Source organism: Vicugna pacos, chromosome 15 (genome assembly GCF_048564905.1).
Source record: "Vicugna pacos chromosome 15, VicPac4, whole genome shotgun sequence".
NCBI lineage: Eukaryota > Metazoa > Chordata > Mammalia > Artiodactyla > Camelidae > Vicugna > Vicugna pacos.
The window spans coordinates 14516192-14538192 of NC_133001.1; the positions used below are offsets into that span (position 1 = coordinate 14516192).

General features: G+C 35.0%; 1 protein-coding gene across 4 annotated transcripts in view; it reads left to right on the forward strand.

The window, feature by feature from the left end:
• Positions 1–22001, forward strand: part of PELI1 (pellino E3 ubiquitin protein ligase 1) — a 135922-nt gene that overhangs the window by 91549 nt on the left and 22372 nt on the right. The window contains exon 1 of one of the 4 annotated variants that reach the window (XM_031675552.2): positions 19454–19579. The exons of the other annotated variants lie outside the window; for them this stretch is intronic. The gene's annotated coding sequence lies outside the window, so the exon portion shown is untranslated. Of the gene's footprint in view, positions 1–19453; positions 19580–22001 lie in introns of those variants that run through there. 4 annotated transcript variants of the gene reach the window in all.

The window sequence follows — 22001 nt, forward strand, 5'->3', positions numbered from 1 at the left end:
TAAACTCTCTCCTTTATGGTATTTACATTCTAATAACAAGACACAGGCAATAAAACAAGTAAAATATTTTGTGTTTTAATCACAGATGACCTATTTTTTGCAAGAAATAAGAGAGGGAGGGGGAATATAAGATTAAAAGCAACTAAAGGGGCATATCCACCACCAGATGCATTGTATGGACCTTATCCTGCTTTGAGCAAATTAACTATGAAAAGACATTGATGAAAAATTGGGGAGATTTGGACATTGATGGAATATTTGATAAAAAGGCATTGTTGATTTTGGAGTGTGTGATCATGTATTATGTTTTTTAAACAAGAGTCCTTACCTTTTGGAGATATAATGTATTTATGGAGTAAAATATGATACCTGGGTTATGTGAAATACTTTGAAGAGGAGAGGAGCAAAGATGAAACAATATTGGCCACATACTGAAAATCGTTGAAAGTAGGTAATGGATCCATGAGATTTCTTACAGTCTCTCTACTTTTTTATATGTTTGCAAATTTCTATAATTAACAGTTTTACACACATACAGAGATAAAGCAGAGAAGGGGAAGAAGGAATCTGTGGGGTGTCAGTAATGGGATAGGAAGAGGATGCAGAAAAGACTGACTGAGAAGGTGATAGATACTTGAGTAAAGACCTGAAGGAGGTGAGGGAGTAAGCCTTGCGGGTAATCTTGAGGCAGGACATTCCAGGCAGAGGGAATAGCAAGTACAGTGGCCCTGAGATCAGAGCTTGATTGAAATGCAAGGAACTGCAAGAAGCCAGTGTGTCTGGGTGAGAGAGACTAGCAGGAGGTAGTCAGAAAGATAAAGGGAAGGTAGAGGAGACCAGATTGTATAGAACCTGGTTGCCTGTCTTTCCTTTAAAGTAAGAATATTTATTTTATACATTTATCTAAAATAAGTCTTCTACTTTAGTCACCCTGGAAACTACACTTATTTCAGCAATTACTTAATTTGGAATTTTTTTTAATTGCCTTCTAAGCCAGTTTTAGAGCCACACATGAAAATAGCTCATTATTTTCTATTTGCTCCTTGCTTTTAAGGAAAAAGAGGGTATTAGCCACGTGATATCTCATTTTATTTATCAGATATGACTAAGAATTTTGACAGAAAGAAAATAGTAAATAACTTCAGGCTATTTCTAAAAGTCAGATCCACTCTGAGAAGGCAATTACTGTTTTTAAAAATCAGATCCACCTGTAGACTAAAAAGGAGTTTTAATAATGTTCTGGACAACTGTTGCACCATTTAGAATAAGGATATAATTTATGAGAGTGACTTAATATGGAAGAGACCATACTTATTTGGATATTTAAGTTCTGTCTTATACATTAAAACACATACACATGGACATAGAAGACCATGTACATTTCCTAATACTTAAGTACTCAAAACAGTCATTGCAGATAAGTTTCATTTGTGTCATGCATTCAAGACTGAAGAGATGGCATTTATAATATAATGAAATTGTATAACTTTCTTGTTGCTATGGCATACACTTGGGAACTGAAAGACTAACACACATTTAGTTGGAGAGGAGTCTGGCTTTCAAGTCGTCTTGTATTCATGCGTCAGTCCTCAGATTAGCAGTTGTTTCAAGAACATGCTGATTTCCCACAAAGAACTCTTTTAAAATCTTTATTAAAATTAAAGAAAAATGAAATCTCATCCTCCAAATGTTTGAAAGTCCCCCCAAAACCCCTCCATAAATATGGATTTTTTTCAAAAAACCTTCTGCTTATAGGACAATATACATGTAGAGATTACTAGTTTTGAATTTTATACTAGTTAATTTTTTATAGGAATAAGTTTTCCAACCTGAGAAACTAAACTTATTTCAATGATTTTTACTCTATTGATAAGATTGAATAAAGAAAACATTCTTTTTCTAGTTAATTATGCATAATGGAGGGCACAATATTTTCTTCAACCAATAATATGTAGAATTTAATGGGATTAAGTAGAATGTGTGAGATTTTATTATATAATAAATTGCAAAAAGTGACCACTAAGCATATAATATAAAACTGTATAAGGAATACTTTAACAAAGCTTCTGTTTTAAGCATTTTTTCAGAAAATTGTTAGGAATGTAGTCTTCAATTCACTCAAAGTTTTTATCCTATAGGTGGATAGATAGATAGCCAGACCCTTTCTTCATATACTGCATATACTATCAGGATTAAGCTGATAGGCTGGAGTATTTAATGTGTTTTAAACATTAATCCGTTAGCATGGAACACAGAGCCTAAGTTTAATTTCTGGGCTTTCTGTTACTTCTGAAAGTCTTTAACAAGCTATCTTTGATTCATCTATAAAATATAATGGTGGTAGTTTTTCAGAAAGGACTTTGAAATTCTAAGATGGTGGTCATGCTGATGTGTGGCTCAATTTAGAAATAGCTTTCAGTCTTTCGATTTGTTGGTAGGATTATGAATCTGTTTTTCATTTCTATTTTTGTGGAATGAATAAATAACCTATGATGGAGGAGAAAGAGGGAGAGGAGAGGGAGCAAGAAAAGGAAAGAAAATAAAAACTGGCTCTCGCAAAATAGTAAACATGACCATGAGTAAATAATTCTTGTAACTTGGATCTACGTGTCTGTGACCTAATGAGCTAAGACACAAACTTACAAAGTGAAGGATAGTAATGATATTACAGCTTCCATTGCAAGGGGGGAAAAGGTTGCTTTGCATAAGGGACATTCATGTTGACTTAAACATTTTGACCATGATAAAACCTATATTTCATTTTGGAATTAATAATAATAATGATGATGATAATGATTAACAAGAGTTAAGAATTATTTGGAAATTCAGGTTATTACTTAGGCTCTGTAGATGTTTGCAGCATCAGATTCCTTTTACCTTGTGTGTTGCAGATAACTCATATTCCATGTCCCTGTCTCTCACTTCATCTCTCTCTCACTTTCATCTCTCCATCACTCCACCACTAGCTCTGTTTATCTTCCTTTGCCAGCTTTGGTAGTGCCCATTGCTCTTCTACAATGTTTTTTACATTTGTCTGCCATTTTTTGTATAGATAAAGTGCTCCTGGAATGAATTAAGGGCCTAAAGTGACATGTAGGTAGCAAGTATAATTTTCTATTTGTGTCTTACCTACTTAGCTTCTTTTTATTCTCTTTTCTTGCCCTCTTTTTTTTTTTTTTTTTTTTGGTGTGTGTTCTGGTGGAGAGTGTTATATTCCATCAGCTAGACACTAAGTGGTAACTAACCAACGGGATGCAATACTTTTTGAATTGAGTAATATAGGAAATAGTAATAAACTCATTGATTTGAAAGCCTCTTAAGTTAATCCTACATCCATCTAGAACTTATACCTAAACTAGTGTAGTGGAATTTTAAAAGCTATTTTCAGCTGTTTTCACTCTTGGTGTATGTTGTTGTCTTTTCTGAAAATGTCAAACAATCGGGGACTTCATCATCACTGTAATAGTAGTTAATCATAAATGGCCTTGGGTAAAAACTGTGTCTGGACTTTAGTTGAGCTACTTTTTGACAGTCAAGAGGAAAGGATAAAAAGTTCAGTAATGTGGTAGAGTCATTTATAACTTCTTTCCATGGAGTGAATTAAGAGATGACTGGCCCTGATTTTTTGCTAGCTGTAGTGTTCAACATGTCAATTGGCTTAATCTTCAAAAGGCACAGTTAAGCTTAATTTTATTTTTTCACAGTAAGTGAAAACAATTGGAGATGTATAGTTCTTCAAAACCTTAGTGTTATATTCCTGGTTCTTGGCAGATACTATCCACAGTACTTCATGTTCCTCTGGGTTTATGCCAGATTTAATGAACTGCATGTACTGGAAACACTAAAAGCTGATTTTCTTTGATTTTAGACTACAGTTAATGTAGTGGATTTTTCTTTGAATTGTTTCTCACTACCATACTTTAAATTTACCAGAGGACCAAAACATACAAATTACAAAACTAGTTAAGTTTTTCATGAGACAGCATGTGAAATATGAGTCTTGAATAAAGTATTGGCTGCTCCTAATTAGAAACCACAGTCCTATAGACAGACTTCATGTATCTGAAAGCTTTTAAAATTTACTTATTGCTGTAATTTTCCTTTAAAATGGGATGATTCAGTCTGTAAATTAGTCCTATCAGCTCACTGAAGGAGTAATGAATTTTGAGGTGAGACTATTAAGCTATACAACACAGAGCAGATCTGTGACTTCAGTTATGCCAGACCTTTTTTAAAAAATTCATCACTAACACTTAACAAAAAAAATACCACATTTTGCTGAAGCTCCTTGATTGTATCTGTTAGAAATGGCTTGCCACTTTATTTGCATATAGTTCAGCTCTTAAACACCAGTCTTTTAAGACCTTAGCCAGAATTTGCCTCCTAAAGTTGTCTTTAAAATGGCTTCCAAAAAGGATTTGCTAGGTTTCAAAACTAAGTAGGCTGCTAATGATTCAGTATGCCCCCTCATTCTCCTCCTACGTCTTAAATTGAAAGCTCCTTCATAGCATCTAGGTACCCTGAGTCATCATGGCTAAACTCTAAAGAAGAATTGTCACATGGAAAAACTCACCATGAAGTAAAATTGTCAGAAAACAAGCTGAGTCAGAGATCATTCATTGATTACAATGATACAACTTAGAGGTTGTGGACTTCATTTAAATCTTTGAATGTACTTATATGTAAGTGTTTATTATATGACTTGTACATTCTCAGGACTTGTTTATTCCCAGTTACATGTTAATTGGGTTTTTTTATTATCCATTACCTGAAAAGGATTCTTTAATTGTTATCATTGAATAAATGTACCAGAAAGAAGCAGGATGATGCAAGATAAAAACCACTATACTAGAAGTCAAGAGATATAGAGTTTTGGTCCATTTATTTAGGATGTACCTCATATATTTCACTTAACCTCACTGAGCCTTAGTTTCCTTTTCTTTACGAGGAAGTTCAGCAACTTTATGAGAGTTCTCTTTGAAATCAAAACTCATGGCGGATATAGCTAATGACTGACCCTAAACCAGCTTTAGACTTCTTTTTGGGATGGCACTGTCAGCAGCTATATGGTTGGCAGTCTAGATGAAATCCACCTGTCATCTCAACCTTGTAAGGTCTCTTCCCGCTCTATGACTCCATGACTTAAACGATTTGTCTGTGAGAAGTCTCTTCTTTTTGAGTCTTTACTGTCTTTTTATGCAAGTGTTCAGGGTTGAAACTTACTTTGCAAATCTGAGAATTCTTTTTGGTCAGGGATAGCATGTTAATGTTTCACATAGTACTATAGACTAAATGTTTGTGTTCCCCCAAAATTCATACGTTAAAACTTCATCTCCAACATGATGGTATTTGGAGGTAAGGCCTTTGGGAAGCAATTAGGTCACCAGGGCCCTCATGAATGAGATCAGTGACCTTATGAATGACCCCAGAGAGATCCATTGCCTCATCTGTCATGTGAAGACAGAACAAAAAGATGACAATCTGTGAATCAAGAAGTGGGCCCTCACCTGACACCAGATCTGCCATTGCCTTGGTCTTGGACTTCCCGGTCTCCAAAACTGTGAGAAATAAATCTGTTGATAAGCCATCTGGTCTATGATATTCTGTTACAGCAGCCCAAATGGTCTAAGATATGTTGTGATGTTAAGAACAAACGATTGGAGAAAATTTGTGGGGATACTTAAAATTCCAAGTCGAGTGGCAACAAGTCAGAATGATCAGTAATAATTTGAGCAACTCATTTCAACTCTTAAATGTTTCTGTGGCAGAAACCTCAGGTTAGTGAAGTTCTAAGTGATGTTGTGTCTGTTTGGAGGGCACACAACGAATACTAAACTGAGGGACAAGAGGCCTGAGTTCTAGCTCTGCAAACTGTTTTTTGACATGGTTAGTGTTTTTGTCTCTGTAATGGTATCAGACCTAGTGCTTCTCAGACATTAATATATTATGTAGATTATCTGGGTCATGTTAAGATGCATATTCTGATTCAGTAAGTCTGGAGGGGCCTTGAGTTTCTGCCTTTTTAACAAGGTCCGGATGTACTACTGTTATATGCAGTGGACCACATTTTGTTTTATAAAAACACAATGATAATATGAGGTTCCTTCTGGCCAGGTCTTTAAATCTTAACTCCACGTCTTTCTCCCCAACTGTTTTACATCAAGTTTCATTAAACTTATTCATTTTGAAGACCCTTGTTCCTAGACTCATTCCCTGTTTTCTCAGTCTGACAGCTTCTTTAGTTTCGCTGTTTTTCCCTTTCAGAACCAACTTGATAGGTGATTATTCAAGTTAGAGAAAGGTAGTGTAATAAAAAGAGGCTTTGATTTGAAAAAAAAAAACCATTCAAATCCCTCCCCCGTGGAATAGCAGCCCTAGCGCCTTGGGAGTTGACTCAGTTTACTTAATCTCTCAAAGCTTTAAATACATTTTGAAATACTTTGAAAGGAACAGAAGTAATATATAAAACCCTCAGCACAGTGTGGGGCATAAAGTAGGTGCTCAAAAATTAGAAGCTATTTTTATTATTCTTATTGGCATCCTGATTTGGTTTTGTAGAGGAGGAAAAAAGAGAGGAAGTAGTATAGTTTTTTTATTCCTCCCCCTGCCCAGGGCACCCCCACTTACTCCCCACCTGCCCCATATACTACATTTAAATCTTCAACTGCCTACTCGACATATTAATCCAAATTCTTTGAACTTACCATAGTCAAAAAGATCTCTTTCTTTTTCTTTCCATATCTGTTCTGCCTCCTCTAATCCTGATGAGAGTTAATGTTTCACTCTCTACATGTCCTAGCCAGGAACCTGTCAGTTCCGCCTCGCTTCTCAGATACTGCTTTTCTCCATCCTAGCTTAAACCATCTTCGGTAAGCTGCTCATCTCCTTTTACCTGACTGCTTTTGTCTGATCTTGCTGGTGCTAGTCTCCTCATGTTCCTCACATCCTCCTCCTCCTCCTCACACATCCTCCATACTGCTCAAAGTTATTTTCCTAAAAATTCTTTCCCTAAAACAACTATTTCTTGAATGCCTACTAGGTAGAAGGCACTGTGCAGGCATTGAATATATGGTGAGAGAACAGAATGAGACAGTTCCTTCCTAATGAAAATCACAGACTATAGAGGAAGATAGATACTAAAAACAAATAAATACAGGTAAATACAAAAACAAGGTGCTCTGAGAGAAAATAACAGGAGGGGATCCTGTGTTATATTCAGTGGTTAGAAAAAGCTTTCTAAGGAATTAACACTTAAGCTGCTATCTCAAGTGTGAGAAGGTGCCAGCTAGGCAAAGAGCAGGATAGTATTGTGCCAGCATGAACAAAGACCCTGGTGGGGAGGCGCTAAGTGTCTTTTAGAAGTGAAATGATAGGGGGGAAGTTATAGCTAAGGTGTAGCTCAGTGATAGAGCACGTGCTTAGCATATACAAAGTCCTGGGTTCAGTCCCCGGTACCTCCATTAAAAATAAACACATAAGTAAATCTAACTGCCCCCTACACACACAAAAAAGAAAAAAAAAAAGAAATGAGATGATAGGACATGGTGATGGACAGGATACAGAGAATGACAGAGAGGAGTTATTAAGGACTTCCAGGTTTCTAGTATGAGCAGTTACTGGGCTAATAGTGGTGCCACTTACTAAAACAGACAGATTAGGCAAAGGACAGGCTGGAGGAGAGGTAGAATAATGGCTTATTTTGTTAAATTTGAGAATCTGAAAAAAATAGAGTTGTCAGTCCCCTCCCTCTGGTTCCCCATTCCCTACAAGATGTATTCCAAGTTCTATCTTGTCTTATAAGATTCTTAAATAATTGACCCTAACCTCCCACTCTAGCTTCTCCCTCAGCTTCTCTTCATTACTGTGCTTAAGCCAGAATGAAATTCATTTTGAACCTTTGCATATGTTATTCCCTTTTCCTGGAATAAACATCTCTAGCTGAGTCGTTTCCATCCTTCAAAGCACATCTTGAATATTATTCTTCTATAGAATGTTCTCCAGCTTCTCTGTTTAGGTTAATGTCTCAGCCTTTTTACTGACATTTGGTTAACACCTCTGTTATTTCACATCACATTGTATTAGAATTTCTCTTTTAACATATCTGGATATACTTCACTCAACCATAAGCTGTGTGGGTACAGAGATCTAAAAGCTTATTGTTTTTGTGTTCTCAGGGTCTAACATACAATGTATGTAGTTTCTCAGAAAATGAATGAGTGGGTGTTGTTCTTACATAAACAGTCTGCCCCTATTCCCTGAACTGAGACAAGTGTTCTTTGCTTCCATAGTGCCTAGACACTGCTTTTACCATGTTACATTGACACTGAATTGTTTTATGTAAGTTTCTTAAGAACAAGATTTTCCTTGTCTCCTTAGAACCTAATATGGCGCTTAGCTTGCAATCAGGAAAGTTCCACTAGACCAGTCTCATTGTGGAATAGCTAACCAGTATAGCTCATAGCAGATGGGTATTATGGAGGCTGGAGGGGAGAAGAAGGAAGATCAGTGTAATTATCAACATATCTCAACTGCTAGCTTGCTATTCTTGATAAAAAGATATACACATATGTTCAAAATAAAATAAAATCGTATTGTTCCTTTGAAACAGCTGTGATCACTTACCTCCAATATAGTTAAATTCAGTGACACTTTTTCATTATTCATCTTACCTGACTTCTCAGCAGCATTTGACATTGTTGACTACTTCCTACTTTTTGAAACATTTTTCTTCACTTTCGGGACACAGTTTACTGCACATGAGCATCTTGATGCTGTTGCTTTTTTTTTATCTCTTTCAGAAACTGCTACTGTTCTTTCAGACTCCTAAGGTTTTTAATTCCTCAAGGCTGTCTTAGGTTTCCTTCTCTTACTCCATACTCTTTTCATCTGTGTGTTGAAGATTTCCAAGTTTATATTTCCAACCCAAGCTCCAGACTTGTATATATAATTGTTTCTAACTCTTCCCAAGCATGTCTCAAAGGTAACTCAAATTTGAGTAACTGATGCTCAGGGTCTAATGGGAGCCTCACTTGACCACAGAAGTTTTTGAAGATGATTTATTATCCTTCATAAAAATCAATTTCCGGCACTGCACCCTCCCCCCCAATTCTCTTCAGGAGGAAATAATTTGTATATTAAAGTAATCATTTAAAAATAATTAACAATATAAATCTTCAAGTAAATAGAAACTGACTGTGAGAAGAACTGTAATGATAATCCTTTACTGAGTTACTACATTGTACCAGGCATTTTGTTTCATTCTCATAAGAACTCTTTGAGGTAGGTAATATTGTGTTGTTGAATGTTTACATTATAGACTCTTAACTAAGTCTTCTCAGGTTCCCATGCCAGCTGCCAGCCCTACCACCACTGATTAGCTATATGAGCTTGGGTAATTTACTGATCTAGCCCTCAGTTTCCTCATCTATAAAACAGATGATATTATTATTTATTTCCTAAGAATGTTAACATCTATGAAGGAGTTAAAAAATTTGAAAAATGCCTGGCACTTATGATAAGCACTGCATGCATGCTAAGATTATTACTTATTATTATCTTAGGTTTACAGAGGAGGAAACTGAGCCTCAGTAAAGTTGGTCCAAGTCTAACACCTATTAAATGACAGAGCCAGGAGTCAACATAGGCAGTCAGAATCCAGAACTGCTTTAACCACTCTGTTTTACTTCATCTCAACTACTAAGAATTTATTGTATCCTTTTTCACACAGACTACAAATTAATGATCTCATTGTGATCCTAAGAGTGTCATAATTCATTCCAGCACTCACACTTGGTGTTTAAAATGTAGAAGATCTAAAATATGCAGGTAAAATTTCACTTCAGTAGGATCCGAGAAGCACAAAGATACACATCTTAATTCCATTTTGCTTCATGTGTATTATTTGTTTCTCTACCCTTGCTGTTAGGAGTTAAGTCACCAAAATCCCTAGAAAGTGGAAGTACTAATTTTATATTACTCTTAAGTGACTTTAGTTGTTGTCATTTACTTACTCTGTTAAATCCTCTTTGGCTAAAATTTTCAAAATGACTTGAGGGCGGAATAGTATGTTGTATTCCTAAAATCAATAATTTTTTATTTTGATTAATTATTACCTCTTTTGAAATTATGTAGGGATTTGTCTGTTTTCAAAAATCTTAACATCTCAAATTCCCAAGGAGTTTTTCTTTGAATTTTAATTCTATCAGCTGTTTTTTGAGTAAGAACTTTGATTTTAGTATTTTGATGTCTTTGTATTAGATTCTAGATGTAGTTAAATCTACTTGTTTTTATAAGCTTTAGTCTCTGACTCCCATTTAGGCCTTTAGTGAAAAAGCACATCTGGTTTACAATTTCTGTAGATTTATTTACAGTTTCTATAGATGATTTGCTTCCCCCATCCCCCAGTTACTTCTTTTTTCCGTTGTTGGTTTTTTATTCTTACTCAAATTTTTTTCTTTGTAAAGACAGTTTGAAGGTGTAAAGACAGGCAGAAGGTATAAAGTCTTTCGAAGCCTTTGAACTTAGTGGGGGGTGGGTGCTTGCAAAGAAGAGTAGGCTTGAATCATCTATGCAGGAAGAGTGTTTTTACCTTGTTTTTGGAACTGAATTCTGTGACCTAGTGTATTTACTATTGGTGAAACACTTAAAGTAGTTGTTGTATCAGTTAAGAATCTTTCTATTGTGACAGAAAACTTTACTCAAACCAGTGTAAATGGGGTGGTGGGGGCGGGGGAAGGGATTTATAATGGTTTATGTAAACTGGTCCAGGATAGGTGTGGTTTCAAGAATGGCTCCACCCAAGGCTCAAATAATGTGATCAAGACTCAATTTCTATATGTTTCTTAGCCCTTCTTCCTCAGTGTTAGCTTTATTCTCCAGCCCTACATGAGCAAAAGATAACTTCAGTCCCTTCAGCCCCTAAAATCCTCATGTGTATCCAGAAAGATTAACCATCTTTTTCCTAGAAGTGTAGCAGAAGTCTCACTGCATCTCTTTGGCTCATACTGGCCCACTTTCCTTGTGGCCAAGGGAATGTGAAGCTCAGATTGTCTGGGACAGAGCCATATACCCAGCCATCGAGTTTGAGGGTGTAGTCAGCTCCACCAGATACACATAAACTGTATGTATTTCCAAAAAGGAAATGAAGATATCATTATACCACCAGAAGGGTGAATGTTTGCTAGGCAGTAGAAAATAGATGTACTTAACACTTGATGGTACCTTTTCCATTTTAAGAGTTAGCACTCAACTAGGGAAGACCAGCTTGATTATTTTTTTAACTTAGTATTTAGTGCTAATTTGGAATTTGTATGATTTCACTTCCAAATTACTGTTTTAAAGCAATATATAGATAGGAATTTCTAGGACTTTTCACCTCTGAAGAACTTTGAGAATGTATCAAAATTTTAAATTTGGTGCTGCTTTAACAAATACCGTACTATTAATTTTCCTATTAGCTGTAGTAATCTGATTTGTTGATAGCTGATTCTTGTGATATAGGGCTGTGTCTTTTACTGGTTTACATGTTTTCTAGGTTAACACTTCTTTAATGTCTTAAACAGACAGGGCTCTTGGACCAAAAAATTCATGAAGAACCATAAAATTAAAGGTTCTCTCCTGGACACTCAGGGCCTTGGGGAGAGGAGGATCAAGGAGTGATGAGGGACACTAATGAAGGCTTTACATACTGATTTCTATGACTTATTTCAGTCAGAAAATGAAAACTTGATTCTTACTGAAAAAGAAAATAAGATACCAGTTGTAGGGTTACTCTTGCTTTTTTAACACCAGAAATAAAAGATGAAGTGGAAAATGGTATTTACATTTCAGTCCTAATATAATCATTTAGATACCTCCTTCTAGTTCTTATGTCACATAAATATATATACAAATGAGTACACCTATCCCCTTAAGGCTTTAACATTCTATAGTTTCTAGGAAGTTTCAGTTTTTTTCTTTTATGTTTCTTGACACCATAGAAATAGTTACGATTTATACATCAAATTAAAATGAAGATGCTATGAGATCTAATGTAAATGTATATTTATCATCATCTTTTTCTTTATTGTTAAGTGCTGCAAAATGAACAGAGCAGTTTTTCTCTTGGAGGAGTGTTCAGCTTTCATAGTAGACAGCACAAGGTCATACATAACTATAATGCAAAGCTGGATATAAGGATCAGAGTTTGAGGGCTAAGGAAAGACTTCCTGATTGGAAAAGGAATATCAAACGAGTCTTGAAAGGTTAACAGAATTTTTTACAGGTACATAATGGTAACATTAAAATAATTGTTGTTTACTGAGCACTTAATTTATATTTAGTTTAATTTTTGTCAAAAATGTGTGATACATGTGACACAGAGAGGGACAGCCATGTCATTTTGTACTTGGGGAGAAGCTGGAAAGAATTTGAATTACAGTGGTTCCAAAAGACACATGGTTTAAAACTTAAAAATTGAAAGTAATGGAGTTTATTGGGACACATCAAATGGGCTGCTTTCTATTTCAGCCACTACAGTAATTTTTCCTGATATAAGTAAGAGTTGAGAATCATTTCTAACAAAAATTACATTGTTTCTTTGTAGGTAGTCAGTGATTTGAATAAAAACTTAATAGTGAATACCTTGCCTTAGGAGGTGCTAAATTCATCTTCTAACACTAGAGTCATTATTAAGGAAATTCCTGTAACTGTATATGGATCAGCAGTCTTAGAAATTGTAGACTGTATTCTCCATCTTCTAGAATTAACAATGTATTAATTTGCTTGGTTTTTATATGGGTATCAGTGCATTTTACAGATAGAGGATGACTCATTTAAAGTGGTTTTTTCCACAATACAATGTGACATTAAATGAGTGGTCTTGGGAAATTTATAAATAGCCTAAATATTTATTGAAGAACATTTTCATAAAAACAAAAAAGGTAATACTATATTTCATGAGTTATTAAGAATTTAAATCTTTTTTTAAGTATTAAAAAGAGCAATTATACAAAGCCTATTCGAATGTCATTCTAATTGCAGTTTATTGAGTTATATGAAAAAGAGTCCAAATTAGTTTAAACAAATAAGATCTGAATTTGTGGTATTCTGAGCCTAGTATTTTTTCATTGAATACCAAGGGTATATTAAAAGTGCCTGCATTTATGTTTCTCTACAAAAGATTGTTCTGACAGTATTTTTAAGTCATTTTCACAATTTATTGCTGTCTAAAAATTTCCCTTGACTTCACATTTTGTTCTGAATGTCTTGGTTTCTTTCCTCCACCTACACAATATTGAAGGCAAGTGAAGCAAGAGTTGCAAAGTAACAGTGAATTTAAGAACCCTGGCTTTTTTTCTTCAAATCAAAATAAACATTTATTATAAGATTGCTTTTTATTGATACCAAAAAAAAAAAGGCTTTTTGGCAGACGTTCAATAAATGTGTGAATAACCTAATTGATTTAGTGGAATGAATAGGAAGCTTTGCTGTTTGTCCTTGTGGATACTTGGCTCAGTAAACACAGTGATAGACCAAATGTTACATGGTCAAAGGTAAAAAAAAAACCAAAAAACCCTACAAACTTATAGATCCAAATAGAATTTTATATCTATGTCAGGGCCTTCAAAGAGAAAGAGCAATATATTAATTAGAATCTTGTTCATTTCTGTCATAAAAAAATCGTGGTAACTTACAGAAAACTCAATGCTTTGACAAATGTTAATATGTGAAAACATTAATAGAAGAGATCCTTCCTAAGAATTGTAAGCTGTATGAAATCCAAACAAGTGTGTGGAAATTGAAATATACTATCATATACTGTACAATAAAACTCCAGTAAAGGCAGGAAGCATAATTAGGACAAATGATTAAAGATAACAATGGAATCAAATTAAGAATTTTTTAAAAAGCTCATTATAGATGTCATATTAGTTCAATCTGTAGCTCTGGATAAAAAATATAAAATTTTAGGAAATTTTTAAGGTCCTGTAAAAAAATATTCTTCAGTGGGAGTGGGAAAAAGAAAGAAATGTTGGTGGCAATTAAAACATACACAGTACTTTTTAAAAGGAACATTTACAAATCTGACCATTTAGTTTTAAAAGCATAGAATTGTATCATATATAACAGTATTTGTTTATAAGACCATTATATGATTAAAAAGAGAAAGTCTCAGAAAAGTTCTAGTAGCAAAAAGTGTTTTTTCTGATATTAATGGCTCGTTTAAGATAGGAATATTTTTCATTTAATCTTTATAACTCCTAGCACAGTACCTCTCCCATAGTAGGCAATTCCTAAATGTTTACTGAACTAACCTCAATTTTAGAAATTTCAGGATAAGACAGTATAATTTTTCTGTGTTTTAAAACTAACCACCCCCCAACACACATACACCTTTATATCTCAATTTTGATATACATAGGTTTTCAGTTTTGAAAATGAGGAAAACTGATAGTTTTCATTTACCCAGTTTTAGCTTGAGCTGAAGTTACTTAAAAAGGAACTTGATTTAATAGCATTTCTTCTTTTCAGGTATCTGCAGTCTAGACTATACAGTCTAAATGATATGAATGGGAAGAATCTGTTTTTATCTGAGATAACTGATTGGGAAAAAGGCAATAAATTAAGGTGGAGAACTGGTTTCAAGAAAGGATCTCTTCTTGTCTAGTGATCAGTCCTAACAGATGTAGTTAGAGGGAAGCTAAATTTTGACTTTCAAATGTAAACTGAGGCAACAGCCTAGATTTTCCAGATTAGTTCCAGTTTCAGGAACAGAAATCCTTGCACAACAAGGAAAAGAGCTATTAGCAAAATTGCAGCATTGCCATCAAAGTGATTAGAAATAGAGTTCAAGAAAAGCAGTTTAAACAGCATTAAATGAGAAAAAAAAAAAAAAACCCAGCATATAGTTTTAACACAACAAAGTTTGGAAGGCATCCACTTCCAATTAATTCATCAATGTTAAAAGCCTGACTCACTTAACATTGTTTAGGAAACGTTGCTATGATGTCATAATCTACTGAAGAATAGTCTTCCAACAAGTTTATACAGAATCATAGTCTTTGAAAAGTTTTCAAATCAACTCTTAATGGCTTGGAATTTGATGGATTTTGTGCTTTTTTTTCTCCCTTGTTTTATTGTTGTTTAATAAATATCAGTGAAAGGATTGTGAAATATCCTGGGCTTTTGCAAATTAATATGATTTAAGAGAACGTTTGTTCTGGTCTTGGTAGTCTATCCATGGTTGAAAAATTACAGTGTAAAGAGATTTTTTCTATTGTCAAGATGCAAAGAGGAATCAGTCATTGTTGTCATACTTTTTCTTTAAGCTGAACTGGATTTTTTAAGTGAAGTTTTATATTTTATTATTAAAATATTAAAAATCAGAATTAATGAGTGATCTCTTTAGTTTTCTTTCAGTCTACCCCACCCAGCTCATCCCTAGAGGTCATCCTTAGTCAAGTTTATCTTGGTTCTCAGTACCTAAAAATATGAAAACTCTATCGAATATCAAACAATCGTTTTGATCAATTTTGGCCTGGCTAGTTTTAAATAGTTTAATAAGCATTCTTCAGCTTTTTACAGCTTCTTATTTACATACTTGCCTTCCAAAAACATGCATGCAGCTGATCATACTTGAGGAGAGAGCCACATTACTGGTCTGTTCTTGATCCATCAACCTGAGAAAAAGGAAAGGTACAAACCCATCTCTGTGTGGTGACCCTGAGGATCTCCTGCCTTCCTTAGGGAAAGAGCCTTTCCTCTGGGAGAAGTTGAACAATAGCATACACAAATGCCAAGGGATCCCACACTAGCCTTCTGTATTCATCAATATAGATTTTCATAAATAAACAGTAAAAAAAAAAAAATCACCAAAACATTGTGAGGAGAATCAGTAACTAGAAAAAGTAACCATGCTGCCTGTGTCTTTTGTGGGCTTTCTGTGGCTTACATCAACCATTTCATCTTAATGCATTGGCTAACCTAACCCTAACCTAACCCTCTCTATCTTCAGATTAACTTCTTTTATATCAATTTAATCTGTTTGGAAAGATGACTCTTTCTTTGAGATGACTTCCCAAGAATACCCAAAGTGAATTTGATGTGTTTACTACAGCCTATACTTTGGGTTAGACTATCCCAATGTTCTACCCAAATTTGTCAAAAACTCATTTTACTGTAATGTTATTCAGTATTAAACATTTATTTGGTACTTTCTGATAGGCACCAAGCTTACAGAAGGTTACATGGTCTTTGATTTCCACAGACTTAGCTGCTCATTGGTCTCCTAATCAAACCCTTCGCTCCTGGGAACCTACCCTTTTCTGAGCACACAATATACATTTTTTCCCCTTGCCTTTTTTATCTTGATGCATGTTGTTTCTTTCACCTGAAATGCCTTCTCCCCACATACCAAAATCTATCTGTCTCCTGAGACCCAACTCAGATACTCCTCCTTCTGTACAGTTTTTCCTCAATCCTCTTCACCCAAATTGTAATGCTTTTCTTTGAAGTCTTACATTACCTGTGGTCTTTTGCTTTAATATAGTACCAATCCTATACTAATTTGGGTTGGGCTGATTGATTTATACTTTTTTTTTCACGATTATAAGTAAATGAGTGGTAGTGTAGGGAATCATACCTTTTCATTAGTTTGAGTACTCCCGTTGCTTCTGGCATTATAGTGAATGCTCAGTGTTTGTTGGATTAGTAATTGCATTATTAGTGAATCTAGATGCACAAAATTAAAAGCAAGGAGACCACAGGCCTTAGTTTGAAAACTGCTCAATCATCTAAGTTAATTAAAGTGTAAGGAAGCCTGCAATTGTTGCTGTTAGTAGAGGAAATCATTCATAAGCATTTAATGGAAAGTACTAGCTTAGAATATTGAGAGAAGGTGTGGAGAGGTATCATCATCTGGTAACCTAGAAATACTAGTTTTCTAACTATTTTCAGCTGTTTAGCCAAATAAGATCATAAGCGAATATTTCTAGCTAGTACTTCCTTTTATAATAAACTCATAAGTGTAAGTTAAGTGTTTTCCTGAGTTGTGTGAGCCTTACTAGTAAATTATGGAACATAAGGAGGTGGGCTTGGGAGCCCCGAATTTATAGCAGAATTAAGGGTAGTCTGAGACTTGCAACTGAAGTGGGGGGTTTTGTGGGCCTGAGCCTTTTAACTTGTGGAATCTGAGCTACCTCGAGGTAGATAGTATCAGAATTGCATTGAATTGTTGAATACCCAGTTGGTGTCAGAGAATTGGTAAATTGGTTGGTGTTAGAGGAAACACCTCTCATTCACATTAATTCTCATTCATTGAAGGTAATGTAAGATGTCTGCAAAAACATAAACCAAAAAATCCATGTCTGTAATTAAAGGTAGATTGAAACAGAATATGAGATGAGAAATTGCAAGCCTAATTGTGAATTTTGTGATTTCTGGTACAAAAAGCAGTTGGTTTGGGAAAGTCTTCAGCTCCATTTGTGAAAACTTACGTATCTTGTAGAATGTGTCACTGATTCTTTCCCTCAGTTTCTATGGTTCAAGAAGTAGCAAGTTCAAGGTCAGTGTTTGAATTCCAGGTGCATGCTAGCATCCAGTGATCTTGAGTCTATGGCATTTTTTAAAAAAAATGTGGTAATGCTTTGTTTGTTACTGTAAGTTTTATTAAGATTGTAAGATTTATATACCATACAGTTTAACCAACATAAGGGGTGTACTTCAGTGGTTTTTAGTTATAGTCACAGAGTTCTCCAGTCGTCATCACAATCAATTTTTAGAACATTTTCGTCACCTGAAAAGAAAGTCCATAGGATTTAGTCATCACTCCCCAAGCCCCATTCCCCACTCTCGACCCTAGCCCTAAGCAACTACTAATCATACCTTCTGTCTCTGGATTTGCCTACTCTGGACATTTCATGTTAATGGGATTATATAATATGTGATCCTTTGTGGTTGGCTTCTTTCACTTAGCATGTTTTCAAAGTTCATCCATGTTGTAGCATATATCAGTACTTTATTCCTTTTTATTCCCAGATAGTAATCAATTTTATGGATGTGCCACATTTTATTTATATTCATCAGTTGATGGACGTTAGGGTTGTTTCTACTTTTTGGCTTTTATGAATATTGTTGCTGTGAATATTGGTGGATGAGTATTTGGACATATGTTTTCATTTTTCTTGGCTATATACCTAGGAGTGGAATTCCTGGATCATATGATAACTTTATGTTTAATCTTTTAAAGAACTGCCAGACTGTTTTCAGAGTGCTTTTTGAAAAACCATTTTTACTTTCCTACCAGCAGTGATTGAGGATTTTAACTTCTCCACATTCTTGACAATATTTCTTTTTGATTATAGCCATCCTAGTGGGTGTGAAATGGTATCTCATTGACATTTTGATTTACCTTTCCCTAGTGGCTTTTGATGTCAAACGTTTTTTCAGGTAATTATTAGCCATTTGTATGTCTTCTTGGAAGGAGTATTTATTCATATTCTTTTACCAAATTTTAATTCGATTATTTATATTTTTATCTTTAATTGTGAGAGTTCTTTATGTACCTGTATCCAGATATAGATACATACTGTTGTGTGGATTATCTAAGGCAGTGCTTTTGTCTAGATTTCTTTGGTTTGTTTAAGGACACTTCCAGGTTAGCAAAGCCAACAAAGTGGGAATGTGACCAATTCAGGGAAGCAGGACCCATCTGGTGGGTAAAATGAAATAAATCTCCATGGTACACATACCATCAAACTTTTATTTGTCTAATTTTTAGCTTTTTCTTTGTGGTATAAAATAACACACAGCAAAGAATAGAGCTTAAGTAAATACTTGGCCATCTCATGTGATAATACCGTGGTACAAGTTATGGGTTACTTGTTAGCAGACTGCTGTGTTCTTCAGTGTTTGAGGTATTGCCTCCAAAACTCATGAAACAGCCTAACAGAAGTCAAAAGATCTATTAGCTGGCTCTCCTACTTAGCCCTATGATTTCATCAAATAAGTTACCCTTTCTGGATATAGATTCTTCTCATCTGTAAAATGAGGAAATTGAAAATTGAGTAAGTTGATAGGATATTCCTTAAGGTTCTTTCCTGCTTTAGTGTGTGATTATATGATACAGTAATACCAGTGACATTTTTCTTCTTCTTTCTGTCCCTAAAAGGAAAAATTAAGCTTTGTTAAAAATCTTAGGCCGCAAATACCTTTTCCTCAAAAGGATTAGAGTGAGAGCATTTGGCAAGTAAAAAACTGGGCACATGTAGGTGTGCAGTAAAAACTTATTGTGGAATATCCAAGGCCATCTGTGTGACTTTGCCTTATGGGTTAGAAGAACATGACCTAAGTGTCACCAGTGAGGTAGGACTAAAGGAGGAAATCATTTACACACCTGCTTTGGGTGTGGCTAGAGGTAAAGGGACTATGAGGAATGAGTCCTTGATTGCATCCTTGGAAGTATTCAGAGATCGTTAGAGGAGAAGCAAGGTCCCAGAGATCAGTTGTGTCCAAAGGTGAAATCAAAGCCTAGACAACAACAGATAGGAAGGAAAATAGGACTTAAGAAAAGAAACATCGGAGAAGGCATAGGAATTGTGAGGTAAGTACACTTTGTTTTGTTTAGTTTTCTTCTGGATGAATTTTTTTTTTTTAGTGTTCAGGGTACTGAAGATCTGTCATTGGTACCTGAGCCCACCTGAGATAAGTGCCAGAGGTTCATTTATTGTAAATGAAGACAAGAAAATTTAAGACAAGACAAGCCAGATACAGAAGGAGAGTGGGGGAAAGGTCATTGAGATTAAGGTCCATTTGCCAAAGTTTGTTGACTTTGATTCCTAACAGCCAAGAGAGTTTCTTAAAGTTTTGTTTTTGTATTTGACTCCATGATGTTATTTAATCAGAGATCATTGTAAATAAAGCACATGTGAAAAGCAAAAAGAAAGTTCTTTAAAAAAAAAAAAGTAACTAGTCAATTCAGATTTGGAAAGAAAAGCTTAAAAATTTAATTCTAGCCTTTCTTTCCCTTATGAATATGAGTCTTTGTCTCATTTTAAAATTGCTCATCATACTCACTTAGGAAATAGGGAGATTTTGTCTTCAGTGTCTTCTTAGAGCTCTTTAAGAAAAATATATTACTTTAGGAGATTATTTGGTAGAAACAGAGCTTGAAATATATAAGGAATTTTTGTACTATTAATGCTCTATTTTTAATCAGTAAGGTAGTTCATGATGATAGTGTATGAGCTATTATCTTGATTGCCTTAGGAGTTGAGCAGGAAATACACTCCCAAAATTAAGAGTCAGGATATTGTCTGAAGAACAGCAGGTCCTCAGGTTTTGTTGTGGAGTCAAGTTTAAGTAAGGCTTAGAGAGTCAGTCACAACTGCATTCTATGTAGTATGAGTATTGGACCTGCCATGTCCGGCTTCTTGAGCAGTTTCATCAGCTTAGAATCACATGACATGGCAGGATCACCAAATAGCAAAGTGTTAGAATATCATTTTTACAAATATGTTTCCTGCACAGGACAAAGCAGCCTACCTGAGCTGATTTACCTCTCAGTAACCTAAGTGGGCCTGCTGCCAGCCAAATGAGCAAAAGAAACATTATGCAGATTTACTCAAGAATAGCTTCTGGGGATGTGACACAGTTACGGAATGCTGGGTAGCAACAGAAGTAGACATGTAGCCATAAGATAGAGGAGGGTTCATTTTGTGACAAGATATTATTAGACTTAGGGCCACCAAAAGTATTTTCATATAAGAGCATATGCCCCCTAGACTCAAGGTGAACACAGTTTAATGGGTGAAGAGTATGGATGGTTTGCATATGCAGCTTATTGAACAGATATGCACTGGCATTTGGTCTTGTGACTTAAATTTAGCATACTTTAAAAAATCTTAAATATAATTAAGCACAAAGCAGATTCGCCTTTAGCAAGCAGAGGAATAGACAAGTTCCATGTGCAACCCTTCACCATAAGAAAACATTTTTAAGAAAAGGTACAGGGGAATTTAAAGAAGCAGGCAGTAACTCTTCAAATGGAGCATACGAGTAGGATAATCTAAAAGCAGCTTAAAATCCGTAAGTAAGGTGCCTTCAATAGCTGTTTGGTGAAGCTTGTTCAGTGCCAGCCCCCGCTGGGTACTGCTGTCATTTCTCCATGTTCATGAGCACCCAGTGGATCTGTTTTAAACTATAAAGCTGGAAATAAGCAAGCATGATCAACTGAAAATGTGACTGAATGTTTAATTATTCTTATGCCTGGGATAATGTAGTATTTTATAACAAGACCAAAAAAATCTGCTTCATTTCTTAGTGCTAAAAGGGCAATGTTTTCTTTACTGTGAGTTGTGTTTGATGCTTTTGTTTTTTATAAATGGATTGTTTCTTACAGATTATAATACTAAATCTGTTAAAATAGGCTATTACTCTATCATGAAAAGGTAGTTCAGTATCTTTCTGACATTTATAGAGCATTTATGTAGTTAATTCATTCAGTCTTTTAAGAAATAGAACACTCCCTTTTGAAGTACCTTATTCCATAATTTGAAATTAAGCCTGTGTTAAAAATTGTTCTGTGCTTTCCTCTTACGTCCGATTCTTCCCTTTTGGGATACAGACTTCCTTAGGGAGGAGATGAGGGAGAAGTGAATTCTCACTTCAGCGAATAGAATCTAGAATTACATCGTGTTTACCTATTTTGCATAACACAGGCCCACCCACACACATTATGAGGTGCTTAAGTGAAAAAACACCGAGCACACTGCTATTCTGTGTGTGATTCCAGCGTAACTGGAAGATGCTTTAGTACTATCTGGATTTTATCCTCTGGTTAGAAGGTTGTTTATCTAGCTGTGGTGATAGCGATGGAATAAAGAGGTAGGTGTTCTGTGGCTTGATTTTAAGTGTCACGTTGTCAGTGCTTAACGTTAAATGTAGGGTTGTAAAAGGAATGATTTGAGTCATCAGATGGTTTATGTTTAATTTTTTCACATTCAGTTTTAGAAATGTGTTCTGTA